Source organism: Furipterus horrens, unplaced genomic scaffold (genome assembly GCF_987537825.1).
Source record: "Furipterus horrens unplaced genomic scaffold, mFurHor1.1.pri manual_scaffold_6, whole genome shotgun sequence".
NCBI lineage: Eukaryota > Metazoa > Chordata > Mammalia > Chiroptera > Furipteridae > Furipterus > Furipterus horrens.
In genome coordinates this window covers 86,515,424-86,528,211 of record NW_028327176.1, presented here as the reverse complement: position 1 = coordinate 86,528,211, position 12,788 = coordinate 86,515,424, and the positions used below count along the sequence as shown (strand labels likewise).

Genomic DNA, 12,788 nt, shown 5'->3' with positions numbered 1-12,788 from the left:
CAGCTCGATACGTTCGGACGTAGTTTAGGGAAATGCGACCCACGGAGCTGTAGTCAGTGAAGGAGAATGGGGCCTGAATCTGGAGATGTGAGGGTTTGCAGGGTGGGACCCCTTCTCCGGTTTAGTAGTGTGAATCGACCGTGTGAGAGGGACTTGGCCACCCTTGTGGTGCCCGCGGCGGGGACGTTTTGTTTTGCAGCTTTGTTTAAGGCAGTCTTTACAATCTCTTTATTTCCCCTGAATCTAACTAAACTTCTAACTTCATTGAGACCTGCTAGTCACTGATTCCTCTGCCTTCAAAACTTACCAACTTTCTGGTCACTTTTACTTCTTTATTCATCTCGTGCTTGACCATTGAAATTAAAACGAATAGTTTTTCCTAAGGCTTTGCCCCGCTAGTCTTTCAATCTTGAGTCAATCCCATAAAAATCTAATCTAGGGATGTTACAGTGATTGAGTTGCCACTTAAAGCAGACCTTTTACTTGTTCATACACAATAATCCCTCCCTTGACCCTCAGAGTATATTTAATATTTTCGCTCTGTAGTCTGTAACCCCCTTACTCCCCACCAATAACAACAAACAGGGCCATGCCTGTTACAAGCCCTCTCTTCTGTTTAAGACAATTCCTTTTCTTTTGACCTGGTTGACCTTATCTATTACTTTGAAGCTATCCTCCATTTTCTACCAATTGGCATTTTTAACTTAATTCTACAAGTTTCCCAGTACAAAAAAAAGGAAAGAAAGAAATACGTAACCTTATCAATATTGTGTAACCTTAAAGACTTATTTATTTGTCAGCTCCCCTGCACAGTCAACACCTGAAATTACCTAAATTTTCCTCTCTGCCCCTTTCTTCCACTACTGAAACTGTTCTGGCAGATGTCAGTCACCAAGGACCTCTTAACTGGCAAAGTCAGGAAGCACTTTTCAGTTCTTACCTTACTTGACCTCTCTGAAGCGTTTGACACTTGATCATGCTTCTTCCTTCCTGAAATTCTCGACACCCTTGATTTCTGTGACCAGTCTCACTTGTTTCTCTCCTTACTTGTCCAGTTGTTCCTCTCCAGTCTCCTCATGGCCTCTCCATTATTCTTTCCTACGTATTGATGTTTGCCAGGATTTTGCTTCAGTTTACTTATAGTTCTGTCCATCTTCTTTAAGTAATTTAACTTAATGACTTAAAACTTCTCAAATATGTATCTTTAGTTCAGACAACTCTCCTGAGTTTAACTTGCTACTAAATACTGCCACTTGGATAACCCCCAGACATGTCAACCTGTACAAAATTGATGCAATCTATGCATGTGAGACTTACTCCTATGTTACCCTGGTTGATGGCAACTATTTAGTCACAAAACCTGGAATCTGGGAGTTTGTTCTTGATTTCTTTTTCTCACAGCTTTATATGCACTAGACTTATCTTGTTTCTAAAATATCTGTTGAATCACACTCTATCCTTATCCTATCATCTGAGCTACATCAACAGCTTCCTAACTGATTTTTCTTATTGCTAAAGCTGCACTGTTCAATACAGTAGCCACTAGTCACATGTGGCTATTTCAGTTAACATTAAATACAACTTTAAATTTAGTTCCTCAGTTGCACTGGCCACATTTCAAGTTCTCATTGCCACATGTGGCTAATGGCTGTCGTACAACACACATTATAAAACGTTTCCAACATGGCAGAAAGTTTTGTTGAACAATATTGCTCTAGATTTTGCTCTCTGCTGCAGTACTGTTACGAGTGAGGTTTCCAAAGTACAATTCTGGCCACGTGCTACTGTTTAAACCCTATATTAATTCCTCGTTACCTGTGAGATAAAGTCCAAATTCCTGTGCCCTATACTCCAGCTATAATGAACTGTTTCCTAGACACACCATTGTTTTATACCTTTGTATTTTACACATGCAGTCTAACATATAATAGGCTTTTCCCCAATCCATGTAAGCCACCAAAGCATCTGAAAAGCCTACTCTTGCCTCCAGATTGAACTTACTGCTCATTCCTTGGTGTCCTTATGATTGCACCTTTCACAGTGAATGGCAGTGATGTGATTACATGTTGCTGATCTTGAGAACGGACCATGGATTTCTTTGTTTTCTGTTTGTTTGTTTGTTTTTCAGTATATATCCCCTGCTCCTGGTATAGCACCTGGCCAGTAAAAAGTGCTCACAAAGTGAACAAACATGAAGGAAATTGATGCTTAAAAGCATAAGTTTGTGATTTAGTAAGACTATGGTGTGTTTATGGGGTATCATGCGTAGTATTGGGGAAATAATCATAGTAAGATAATCATTGCTTTCAAATACATATTTGAGACATTGGGATGGTGTGAGGAAAGCTAGAAGCAATATGGCAAAGATAATTTTTACAGAGAGCAGTCCATTCCAGTCTGGCCAGAAGAGAATATAATCTACAAGAAGTAAAGCAGTAGCAGAGAAGGCTGGGAGGTAAATGTATTTGAGGTGATGTTTTGAAGGATTCCTAGTGCTGTTAAGTTTGAACTCAGTGGGGAGCCACTAGAAGTTTTTGAGCAATGACTTAATCAAGATTATGTCATAGGATAGGAACTCTATCTTCAAATCCCTAGTAGCTAGCACTATACCTGTTAATAAACCCAAAATGAAGAGGGTAAAGAGGGGATAAATGGTGAGGGAAGGAGACTTGACTTTGGGTGGTGAATACACAATACAATATACGGGTGATGTATTATAGACTTGTACACCTGGAACCTGTACAATTTTGTTAACCAGTGTAACCCCAATAAATTCAAGAAAAAATTTTAAAAACCCACAAAGTTAAAATGGTGGGTTGAAGGAAGATGAGACTGATGATAGCTTAATATTTATTTTGTACTTGAAATGCGTCAGGCCCTGTTATAAGACCTTTACATGTATTAACTCTCTTAGTCATTATAATCCTATGATGTAGGTATTGTCGTTATCATACCCATTTTTCAAATGAAACAACTGAAGCAAGAGATTTTAAATAATTTTCCATGGTCACACTTTTAGTTAGTGACCAAAGCTGGGATTTGAACCCAGGCAGTCTGCCCTGTCTGGTGTGTTATTCTGGTTGCTAAGCACAGCAGGTAGTTTCTAAGATCTAGAATTGAAGTTGGAGAAAAAATGGAGGTAGATCTGGAAGTCATCTTTGAGGCAGTGTTTGATTAGTCGTACAGGTAGGTGAGATTTATAAGGGAGGAGGTATGAAACAATTTGGTTCTGAGTCAAGGATTGAGCTTTGGGTTAGCTCCCCAGAGAGCAAGAACAGGAAGCGGAACCAACGGAAGAGCATCAAACAGGAAGGAAAAGCAGAACAACATATGAGTAGGGCAGAAAAAGAGAGGGCTCTAGCAAGGACTTAATGTTTATTGAGTTTTTTCTTTTTTTTAAGAAAACAATGGGACATTTATTCATAACTCAAAAGAAAAAAACAACAGAAAACCCCAACACTAAGCAATAGGGTAAGAGAGTAATTATAAATAGTGAGTTCCACCCAGCCCTATTTCTCCAAGACTGCATAATTAAATTGAATCTCTGGAGAGAACACCTGGACAACAGAGGACCTGTCAGCGGCGCCTCCAGTCTGGACTCCTGCTTCGTCTTCGGCCACCTCTCCTCTTGCCCTTGAGTGGACCCCGAACAAAACACCAGTCCCCGCTGATTGGCTCTCCCATCAAATCCTGGCCATTAAGTCCCTCCATAGCAGCCTGGGCCTCCTTGTACATTTCATACTCAACTAGAATATACCCCTTCAGGTATCCTGTACACCTCTCCAGGTTGACATGGATGTTTTTTATTTCCCTATGCTCTGCACATTTGTCATGGATGTCTTCTTCAGTGGCTTCCTCGTGGACTCCAGTGACAAAGAGGATCCAGCCTTCAACAGAGCGCTGTGGTCTGGGTTCATCTCCATCCCGTTCCACACTGTCATAATTCTCATGCATTCGTGCACAAGACCCCTCAGAGCCAAAGCCACGGCCCTTCTGTTTCTTCACTTTTGCTTTCAGTTTGTGGATGCTCTCATCCCCTCCTCATCCATAGCGAAATCCTCGCCCTCAGCCTCATGAAGATCAAGCACGTCCGCCATCTTCCCTCTGTTTTAAGTCTTGTCAGTGTCAGTCAGCTGTTTATTGAGTTTTTAAGCTTGTTTTTGCCGCGAATGTCTTTGGCAGTTTGGTGGCACCTTTGGACTTTGTCCAACAATATTATTTGTAAATGCATAAATAAAATATACAATTATCAAAATATTTAAAGAAATGTGTGGTGGTATACCAATATGTGTTTTGTTTTGTTTTTAACTCAGAATTTTAATTTATAGGTATTTATTCTATAGAGATAATTTGAAATATAGAAACCGCTTTAAGCTCACATAATATGTGTTTTCTTATTAATATAATACACGTGTTTCTCAACTCACACATTAAATAAAATGATTTACTGGCAGGTCTAACAACTTCCATAATTGCAAGGTAGAAATATTTTGAGATGTCTCTATATGTGATATGAAAATATTAATTGATGATTTCTATTGATGACACTAACATTAGTACTACAAAGATTTATTTTCTACATTTATAAAACTAAATTTTAGTTAGATGTTATTGAAAATAAGGTGACTTTTATTCCATCCAAGTTCATGGATACCTGAATTTTATGCATGTGGACTGCAGGATAAGAACCCTTATTCTTATTGATGAGGAAGTGAGACCCCCACAGATAGGTCTGGGAGAATGAAGAAAGGGGGAACAATCACTAGTTGGTATGGGGCTCACTACTGATATTGGAGAGCAGTTTCTGTCCTCTGGGGATAGAACTCAAGATTATAAGTGAGCCACACCAACTAATTCAGACTGAATATAGTAGAAAGGAGGGGGCTATTTTAAGTTTTTTGATTGAGAAAGTGAGAGCCACCTTCGTAGGTATATTTACTTGGCAATAGTGTACACCATGGATTGGCTTGGGAGAGACTGGAGTTGGGTCAGCTAGCAACCTTAGCACACATTCATGCATGAGACGAGAAAGAATAAAGTAGTTGCAGCATCAGAACTAACTGCACTCAGAAGAGAACCCAATACTCTGTGGTCCACAAGGTCCCACATAGCTTTGCTTCTGCCTGCCTCCATTCTAATCTATTATCCTCTCCTACTCACGAATTAGGCTCCAGCCACATTGGTCCTTCCTCACTTCCTAGAAGAAGCCAGCCCCTTTCCTACCTCAGGGTCTACGCATGCTATTTCCTCTGTTGATGCACTCTGCCCTCTCTGCCGAACTCCTACTTGCCCTTCACGTCCCATCACAATATCAGGAGAGTCCCAACTCCAGTTAGTCTCTTAGGAAATCATAGTTCTTTTCCTTTATAGTACCTTTTACAATTTGCTCTAAAAAAAAAACAAGATTTTATTTATTTTTAGAGAGAGAAAGGGAGAGAGAAAGAGAAACATCGGTTGTATCGATCGTTGCCACTTGCACATGCTCTGATCAGGGACCAAACCTGCAACCCAGGCATGTGCCCTAACCGGGAATTGAGCTGGCAACCTTTCACTTTGCAGGATGATGCCCAGTCAACTGAGACACACCGGTCAGGGCTACAATTCACTTTTATAGATTTGTATGTTTACTTGTTTAATGTATCTTTATTTTCATTAGATTACAAGCTTCATGGTGGGTGTCTGGTGTCCAGCATACTTCCAGGTACATAGAGGGTGGTCAATAAATATTTGCTAATGAGCCTCTTTGAGCCACAGTTCTAATTTATATAGTGAGGATAAATCCCGACCTTGTAGGTCAGTCGAGAAGATTGCTACTCGTAATGTAGCTTAAAGGAGAGGATGAATATGGATATGAAGAGAAACTGAGCTGGGAGTGAAGGTAAATGTGGGAACTGGGTGTCTAGGTTTGATCTCTGAAGTAGGAGGTAGCAGGGACTAGGAAGAAAGTGGCAGGTGGGAAGGACTTAGAATGGAATGGGAAGAGTGGTGGGGTGTACAGGGAAGGCAGTAGGGGTGAAGGTGTTTGCAGAGTAGCCCAGAGACATTCCTGGTAAGATTTATTGTTGAAATGTCTGTTAGAACAGTTAAATTAATTCAATAAATTCATGATGAGTGAAATCATTTTAATGTCACTCTAAGCACTAACTTTAAACCAACAACTTGGGTATTTTTAGAACGTCAGTGCAACTAAAACTTCTATACACTGCTTGTGGGGTGTATATTATTATAGCCACTTCTGAAAACTGGTAGTAGCTACTAAAGCAAAACATAGCCTAGCTAAAACTCAGCAACTCCACTCCCAGATCAATACACAAAAGAAACTGGTGCATATGCTTGCTCTTCTGAAGCTAGAAGGCTTCCAGGCTCAGCTTCAACACCTTCAGTAACTAGCAGCCCATTTATTCGTCCAATGAGCAGGCACTTGGTGGGCTACCTTGGTGGATGCTGAGAATGTAAAAAAGAATATGACATGATCCCCTTAAGGACCTTGCAGTGGGGGTGAGGTGATTGAAGCAGACATTAATAAAAGACAATAATAAAAAAGATGGTAATGGCAGGCTAGGGTGCTGTGGAAGAATACTGAAAACATTGCACTAATCTATTCAGTTCCGAGAAGGCATCCTGAGAGAGGTGAGATTTTTGTTTCAAAGGAATATAGAAGTAGGTTAAATAGGGTCCAGATCAAAAGTATGATATGACTGAATATGCAAAATAAAAATATCCCTTTAGCAGCACTGGAAAAAAAGAAGTTTGGAGACAGAGAGACCAATTATAAGAAAGTTGCAGTAATCCAGGGAACAAACCAATGAGTGCCCGAACAGTGAGAATGGAAAGAAAAGGGAGGACAAGTTTAAGAGTTAGTTATTGAAGAGGTAGAATTGATAGGATTTGGTAAACAATGGGATGATAAGTTTTGAGGAAGATGAAGTTGTCAAGGTTGACTTTCATATTTATAGCTCAGAGATTTGGCTGGATAGTTACTAAGTTCTTGAATATAAGAGTCAGGACATGTTGGGAAGGGGAGGTGATGAATTTAGTTTTGTAAATTTTGAGATGGAAGTGCATTCAGAGTAGTATTTGCTAAGCCTGTTTTGTCTACTAGAATTCATTATTGAACCATCAAGAAGGGTTTATGAGACAATATAAAATAGAAAACTCACCATTTTCTTTTTTTAATGAAAGCGCAGTTTGAAAACCATAAGACACTTTTTCATTTAAAACCTCTTTTAGGCACTTGAGATAATTGGGGGAAAAATGAACACAGATTGTTTTAAATGAAGGTAAGTAATTATTTTTAATGTTTTTGGTGATAATATTATAGTTATTGCAAAGAAAAGTTATTTATTATAGATACCCTTGGAAATATTTTCTTGTGGAATATAATGACAGAATTTGCTTACAATACTGCATAAAAAAAGTACAACAGAATAGATCGAATGAGGGAAGACTTTCAGAATGCTGAAAATTGTTGAAAATTAAGAGAGTACATAGGGGTTTATTAGATTCTTGTGTATGTTTGAAATTTTTTATAGTAGAATTTTAAAAAATCCTTTTAGTCATAAGTCCAAACGAAATCAGTTAGTGGAATATAAATATTTCTATTCATAAATCAACATTGAATCATATCATAAGTATATTTTGAGTTTGTGACAAGAGTTATGGCAAACCAAAGATCATCAAGTAGATAACATCACCCAGGCAGTTACTTGGGAAGTGCTCTCTGAGCATCAATGTAGATTTTACCTCCTTTTATGCCTCAGGTGATCTCATGAAATTGGGATGCTTTAAGTTCAAGAGAGCTGTGCCGAGGTGGTCGTTTGTTTTGTGATGATTCTCTGTTCTCTGGAAATAGCTCTAATGCATAGAGGTGATATTGTGCCTGGCCATAGCTAATTCAAGGTGAGGCATATTAATGGCAAGTAATCACTAATGCTAGGGCCTTTGTGGCTCCCCCTGCTGGGGCTAGTTTATTCCCCTCTAATTTTGATTTCATGAGCTCACTCAGTTTCCATCTAATAAATTGCCATTTTAAAATTTAAGTTTGCCAGAATTGGTTTCTATTGCTTACAACCAAAATAGCCTTATTAAATATAATAAATTGTTTCCAATAATTATTATGTAAATGTGTTTTGTGTTAACATAAACTTAAAAATAAAAAATACATAAAAAAATTCTTGGGAGAGACTTGTGGGAAATAATGTTGCACAACATCCAAATGGAGCCACCTACAAGCAACTGGGCGCAAGGGGTGGGGAGCAGAGCTGAGCTGCAGGGTTAGATTTGGCTGAGCAGCCAATGGGTGGTAAGGGAAGGCATGTGAGAGTAAAGGCCATCCAGGACTTGTAGAGTGTGCGCGAAAAGGCTGAGGACAAAACTCCAGGAACACCAACACTTAAAGGGTAGCTGAAAGGAAGGATTCCACAAAGGAGACTGAGAAGGGGTCGCTAGAGAAATGGGAGGGCCCACCAGGAGGGAGTACCATCTAGATGCCAAAAAACTAGGAAGGAGAGCCTGGCCAACAGCGTCAAATGTTGCAGAGACTGCAGAGTCCACTTGATTTAGCAACACAAATGCTAGTGAACAGTTTCATTGTGGAGGGTTAAGGATTAGCTGGTAAGTATCGAAGGGAAGAGATAGTCATCACAACTTTTCCAGAAAATCTGGCTCTGCCAAGAAAAAAATGGCAGTAGTAGGAAGGATGGGAGAGCTGAGTGGCAGAAAGCCTTGGCCTCCTGGATTTACAGTGTCTTGCTGCTGTTCTCAGAGACATTCGTATCTGAAGACCAAAGCAAAGAGTTTCTGGGAGGCCATACTGGCTCCCTTGCTCCTCTTTTGCCCATCATTATCACTTTCCCAAACTGATGAGATACTGTTTTTGAGAAAATCTTATGTAGGTTGTTGGAGTTCTGACAGGAAGAAGGAAGGGTAGTTTATAGTTCCTTGAGCGAGGAGTTAGCCTTCTGGTGATGGGGGTTATAGTTCTCATGCTGGTCTTGTCTACTCTCTACCCTTTCCCTTGTTCATCCCACACAGAGTAGTTGCAGTATCTGCTCTTCTCCTTCCAAACAGTCTTTTATATCTGGGGCACAATGTGTTCATTAACCAGTTGTCGTTCTCAAGGGCTAATGAGGCTCTTTTTTGGAGGATGGGTTTATTTTGGGTCCCCCATCCCAATTCTGATTACAGGCATAGAACAGTGTTCAGCAAATGGTCTGTGAGCAAAATCCGGCCCATCATTGTTTTTATATGGCCTGAGCACTAAATGGTTTTTATATTTTTAAATAGTTGAAAAAGAATTATATTTCGTGTCTAAGTTATATGAATTTTAAATATCAGTGTCCATAGGTAAAAGAAGGTTAAAAACAAAACTCCAGGGACACCAATATTTAAAAAAATAGCTGAAAGAAAGCCCAGGAAGGAGACCAAAGGACAGACCCAAGAAGTGGGAGGAGAAGCAGGACGAGCAGTCTGCCCTTTTATTGACATGTTGCCTGGGGCTGTTTGCGAGCCAAGCTGAGTAATGACAGAGACAAAGTGGCTCACAAAGCCTAAAATATTTACTATCTGCTCCTTCACAGAAAAAGATTGCTGACACCTTAAGAGGCTGGATGCTGTATATCTCCCCCCTCCAGGCCTGGCGATGTCACAGACTTTCTTCTTTCCTAGGGGCCTGAATCTTCCCACCACAGCAACTAAATGGGTTAGTTCCACATACCCCTGCCACATACCCCTCAGAATGTCTAGGAGATCATGAGGTCACTTTAATTTTGGGCTCTTATTGCTGTTATTTGCTTTTCTAAAGGGAGTATAGATTTTGAAAGTCTCAGAAACCGACAGACCATATTACGGACCGTATTCACATAGATTAATTTCTAAGATCACTTAATGGCCACATTAGTTCTTTCTTCCCCCACCCCTTCTGTCCTTCTCTTTTCTGTCAAACTTGCAGCTATATGCTGACAGTTTCTTCCTCACCTCCCACTTCTCAGCCCACCACCGTCTGGAGTCACTCCCACTGCAACACTGAGATTTGTCAACCATCTCATAATAACCAAACCAAAGAACACTTTCAGTCCTTGATTTCTGAGTAGCACTTGATAATGGTGACCTTACCCTTCTTTATGGAACACCTCTATCTCTTAATCTGCTTCCTCCTATTCTTCTAGCTCTCTGGTTGCACCTGCTGCCATCAGATTCTCAGAGGTTAGTGCGTTTCAGAGTGTTGCTTATCATGTAGTGACGGTGCCTCATGCACCCTCCTACACCGTGCCCAGGAGTCTGCAAGGTGTGTACTTCCAGGCCTCGTGGCCATTAGGCTTCCTGTTAGATTCTGTCAGTAGGAGAAAGCTCAGAAGGCAGGAGAAACTGAGAAGCTTCCTGCTTTGTAGTCTCTTAACAGACTGGCAGCAAGAATAGGTGATTCTGGACTCTAGGCTGCTGGGCAGAGGAAGTACTTTCTCAATGATCCAGCCCTGCTGGAGATGACAGCTTCTCAGTAGAACCAGAACTGGACTGACTGTGTGCCCCAGGGCAACAGCAGGTGTAGACATGGATTCCAGCTCCAGCAACAGCAGTTTTCTAATTTCCAGGTGTTCCCTTCTCCTATGTGCACCTCCAGCCACTCTCTTTTTCCCTTTTGTACTTCTTGCCTTTGTAGTGAATTCTTTTTTTTTTAATGTTTTTTATTGATTATATTGTTACAACAGTTCCAATTTTCTCCCCCTTGTTCCCCTCCACCCAGCACCCCCCTCCCCCAGCAATCCCCCCCAAGTCCATACCCCTGGTTCGTAAAAATTAACTATCCCCCCCCTCTCAAATATTAGGACCCTTTGTAATCTTGTAAAGGACAATGGGCGAAGGTCTCAAGCTCCTCTAGCTGCTTCAAGCTGGACATGGTCGTCGTCCTACCTACCCTTGGGTCCAGAAAACCCTAATAAGAGTGGGGATGTGGAGGGGAGGGTGGCCTTCCCACATGGGGAAGGATCGTGCAGACTCCAGGTCAGTTGGCTGCCTCCGGTCAACGGCGTGCTTGGTTTAACAGGCTGGTGTCCTTGTTGTGTTCTGAGGGCAACAGATTTGGCGAAAAGGGTTAAAAGACATCATTCAATCCATAACTACTAGATGACAAAAGGCAGGGATTAATTTTTCAATGTTCCATATTAGGGAAAAAAAAAAAAAGGCTTCTTTGTAAGAAGGTGTGCTAAGCACATCTCGCCTGTCCAAAACCCTTTTGCCCATTATACTTAGTTTGGGCTGAGGTAAATAGTTTAGGTTTTTCCCCCTCTCAGACCTCTGGGCCTTTTCTGTCCAAGCCATTAGGATAGAAAAGAGAAACCCGTTTTAAAGTAAAGCCCACAGACCACCCCATTCTTCCCCAACCCAGCCATTTAGTTCAGCCAAACTGTTGAGTCTCAGGAGGCAGCGCTGCAGAGAGGATTAAGTGAGGCTTATGCGTACAGATAATCACTCAGGTAATGCGATCATAGGCTTATGTCCTTTGAAAACAAAAAACACGTGTTAATTTATGTAACATAACCCGCAAAAAGTCTCTAAATCTGGAGAAGAAACTTTTAAGATGGTTAGTTGCCCTGTTTTATACTCTACTACTGATCATTGTGATTTTCCTTGAATAATAATTTTTCTCCCTAAGGTTACCCTCCTTGTCTTTAAAGGGACTACATTAAGTCCATTTTTAATTTATCCTGTTCATTTGCATAAACATAACAAGAGCAGCAAATGATCACTTATGATCTTTAGTTCTGCTTTGCTGGAACTTACCCAAGGAATATTTGGGGTGACCTTCAGTCTGTTCTTCAGGGCACAGAAGCTGTGCCACATATCTGGCATTCATCCTTGCCTGTACACACCTGTTTTTTCCAAGTCTTTCTGGTCTTTCCTTGTGCCTTAAGGTCCCTTCTAGCCACCTTTCAGGAAAACAACCTTCGTTCCTTCCCTGGAAAGATTGCTGTGGACCGCACAACCAACCATGGTACCAGGCCTTTTATCTCACGGGCTTTTATTACCTTTGAAAGTCATTCCCAGTTCCTCAGGGCTTTCTGGTAACAATCTGAGCCCAAGTATGTTTCCTTTAGGCTTGACATTCCAGTCAAAGACTTGGTCAAAAAAAAAAAAAAAAAGAAAAGAACCTCTGTTGACAACTGGTCTTATTAGTTCTATGCAAAGGAACTTATGTCATTACTTACTTGTTTAGAATGCCAAACTCTGGAGGGATCAAATAGGGAGAAAAATATACAACGTGAAGGAAAATCTTTGTCCTAATATTCACTGAACTGGCATTTCCATTCTTCATATTTTCATTTTTCCCCCACTAAAAAATTTTGGTTTGTTTTTCCATTACAGTTGTCTCACTTTTTTAGCCCTCTTATTTCCCTGCACCCTGTCCCTCCCCTCCCCCACATTTAGTCCCCACTCAGTTGCACCTGTCTGTGGGTCATTCATATATATATATATTTTAACTTGACCCATCCCCTTACACCTTTCTTTTCCTCCCCCCCGCCCCCCTTGTTACTGTTAGTCTACTTCTTGTTTGCATACCTCTGGTTCAATTTTGCTCATTTGTTTGTGTTGTTCATTAGTTTCCTGTAATAGGTGACAGCATAAGGTATTTTTCTTTTGTTGCCTGGCTTATTTCACTAAGCATAATTTTCTCTAGTTCCATCCATGTTGTTGCAAATGGTAGAAGTTCCTTCTTTCTTTCTGCTACATAGAATTCCATTGTGTAAATGTAGTGAATTCTTTATATTAAATCTCTCAGTCTGAAATACCTA

The 12,788-nt window shown here is 40.6% G+C and overlaps 1 pseudogene; it reads right to left on the bottom strand.

Moving 5' to 3' along the window:
• Positions 1-3,539: 3,539 nt before the first annotated feature.
• LOC150006806 (RNA-binding protein 8A pseudogene) lies at positions 3,540-4,118 on the bottom strand (annotated as a pseudogene).
• Positions 4,119-12,788: the final 8,670 nt, after the last annotated feature.